This window comes from Argiope bruennichi, chromosome 6, assembly GCF_947563725.1.
Source record: "Argiope bruennichi chromosome 6, qqArgBrue1.1, whole genome shotgun sequence".
NCBI classification, from domain to species: Eukaryota; Metazoa; Arthropoda; class Arachnida; order Araneae; family Araneidae; genus Argiope; species Argiope bruennichi.
The window spans coordinates 49,309,389-49,312,914 of record NC_079156.1 but is presented as its reverse complement, the minus strand read 5'-3'; positions in this window follow the sequence as shown (position 1 = coordinate 49,312,914).

The window sequence follows — 3,526 nt, the reverse complement described above, 5'->3', positions numbered from 1 at the left end:
ATTACACAATAATTTATTTGATAGTGAAGATTGTTGTCTGGGTGAAATGACTTGAAGACACAGGTTGTCTTTTATGAAGTTTATTGGTAACATCAACAACAAAAGGCACATGATTACGCCATAGTGTAGTAGGCCTAGAGAACTACACATAAAATTTCTCGGGAGAGAGAGAGAGCCGAGATCAATCCCCCTAGTACCGAAGTCAAGTTCGCTTCTACTGAAAAAGAAAATATACTAACATCAACAGTGAGACCACGTGATATTTACATGATTGGCAGCTAGCTCCGCCCAGGAAGACTACGTGGTTAACTAAATTTTTAACAGCTGTAGTTTTGCGTCAAATTTTGATGCCAATCGATAGGCAAAAAGTCGTCCAAAATACACATTCTCACGGCAGATACAATAAAAATGCTAAATACACATCAAAAGCTTCTATTTCGTAACTATTGTGCGCCAAAACTATGCATTCACGGTCTTACCTGAGGTCCAAGATTGTTCAAGATCTACAGTTTTATGCGGATGAAGGTGGGATATGATCTTTATTAGAGAATATGTGAGAAAGTTTCGAGATATCCATTCCTCCATCTATGTGCTCTCCTGCCCCTTTCCTGAAGGCAGCATGGCAGGCTTTCTGATACAAAAAACACACCCAAGAGGTTATAAAACACATAAGAAACTGGGAAGAGTTTGAATTGACAAGTTTGTGTCAGTCCTCAAATGTCCCTCTGAAAAAGAATGGAGTGTATTCTGAATTATTTTCAAATTATTATTCTAAATATTAGTTCTTTTGCGATGCTGCACAATCATAACCTTTTCTTGTCTATAACTTTTTGAAAAAAAATTTCCTACAATCGTTGATTATATTTTGGAACACTCCACAGATTTTCATCACATTTATAATTCTTTTCTTTGTTAAGGAGGTATAAGGAGCACAGATTTGCTCACTGATTCTATTGATAATCCTCTATTTATGTGAGCCAGGTTAAGTTAATACATTAAGTTACATATCATAGGTCATGCATCTTTCCATTAGTGTGGTGTGGGAGCTTTAATCATATTCATAATTTTTTTCCTTTGTTAAGGAAGTATAAGGATCACAGATTTGCTCACTGATTCTATTGATAATCTTCTATTTATGTGAGCCAGGTTAAGTTAATACATTAAGTTACATATCATAGGTCATGCAACTTTCCATTAGTGTGGTGTGGGAGCTTTAATCACATTCATAATTTTTTTCCTTTGTTAAGGAAGTATAAAGATCACAGATTTGCTAACTGATTCTATTGATAATCCTCTATTTATGTGAGCCAAGTTAAGTTAATACATTAAGTTACATATCATAGGTCATGCATCTTTCCATTAGTGTGGTGTGGGAGCTTCAATCACATTCATAATTTTTTTCCTTTGTTAAGGAAGTATAAAGATCACAGATTTGCTAACTGATTCTATTGATATTGATGATTATTTGTTAGAGCAGTGCAAAGCTGTCTATGTATTAAAATACAAACCATTTACTAATGAAGTATTCTTTTATTCATTTATTTATTGATTGATTGATTTTACGAATACTATTGTTTTGCTTGGTTTCATCAGATAAACGTCTCTATTTTGAAGCAACGCAATGGGCCTTTCGGGACTTAATCGTCATCAGATGACGAAAATAACATCAGCTGCTACTCAGCCTTTAAAGCTCCCACACCACACTAATGGAAAGATGCATGACCTATGATATGTAACTTAATGTATTAACTTGGGAGCTTTAATCACATTCATAATTTTTTTCCTTTGTTAAGGAGGTATAAGGAGCGCAGATTTGCTACTGATTCTATTGATAATCCTCTATTTATGTGAGCCAGGTTAAGTTAATACATTAAGTTACATATCATAGGTCATGCATCTTTCCATTAGTGTGGTGTGGGAGCTTTAATCATATTCATAATTTTTTTCCTTTGTTAAGGAAGTATAAGGATCACAGATTTTCTCACTGATTCTATTGATAATCTTCTATTTATGTGAGCCAGGTTAAGTTAATACATTAAGTTACATATCATAGGTCATGCATTTTTCCATTAGTGTGATGTGGGAGCTTTAATCACATTCATAATTTTTTTCCTTTGTTAAGGAAGTATAAGGATCACAGATTTGCTAACTGATTCTATTGATAATCCTCTATTTATGTGAGCCAGGTTAAGTTAAATTACTTATCATAAGTCATGCATCTTTTCATTAGTGTGGTGTGGGAGCTTTAAAGACAGAGTAGCAACTGATGTTATTTTCGTCATCTGATCACGATTAAGTCCCGAAAGGCCCATTGCGTTGCTTCAAAATAGAGACGTTTATCTGATGAAATCAAGCAAAACAATAGTATTCGCAAAATTAATCAATCAATAAATAAATGAATACTTCATTAGTAAATGGTTTGTATTTTAATACATAGACAGCGTTGCACTGCTCTAACGAATAATCAATGAATGAGAATTAAAGTTCAATTACGAGTTATTATCTTCTACATTCGTCAATGGGATAGATAAAAGTCAATGTAACCTATTTTTTTAATCGATTGATTTGACATTTTCCCCATAATTACTCGCTACTACTTGTACATGTAAGCGAAGTATTTTCAAAATTATCTGGAAGGAAACAAGCTCATGCAATTCGTGCTGTCACTTTTTTTTATCAAATATTTTCTGGTTTATTTATTTTTTTTTTTTTTTTTTTATGGAGAAAGAAAAACAAATGTCTTAGTAATTAAACGCGCCACAAAATAAAGAAATCATGAAATTTCCAAATTATACATAGATGGTTTGTTAGCACATTTTTTTTTAATGGAGATGTATATTTTTCTTAACTTTTTGTCATATTATACAATGCTTGATTATATAACTTCATTTTAAAGAGTGGTCATAAAGTCTTTTTTCTGATTACAAAAAAGAGGCAGAAGAAGAAGAAAGAAAAGAAAAACGAGTCATTGTATATAATACTGAAAAAATTTTGCTATAAAATTGTCGTGTTCTTAAGGTGTTTTTTTTTTTTTTTTTTTTTTTTTTTTTGTTTAACAAATAGCTCAATTAATGGAGAAATATTGATTTTGCATTCGATTATTATCAAAATGGCATCCACGAAAGGGAAAGTTCAGTGTGTTCTATTTTTTCATGAATTCAAATCGGCCATTACTATTCGATGTTAGTTTTTATTTAAAATCAAAGCATTTGCAACGCCAGTTTAAAAATATTGATAAATTCAAAGTTAGTCCCTCAGATTCTGTGTCTAATGTGACAGCCGAAATATTGGATAATAACGAAAATTCTTTAAGGATTATCACACTGAAAGTTGCTGGGTTGAAGAAAGTAGCAGCTGATTGATTATGAAATGTTATTAGCTCAATTGTTGTATAAATAAATTTGTAAAAAATACAAAATTTTTGAATTATAAGATATTATGACTACAGTGCACCTTATACTAAATGATTAAAACCATTAATTAAGGGATAAGTAATTATTTTAATATCTTGAAATATTAATTATTC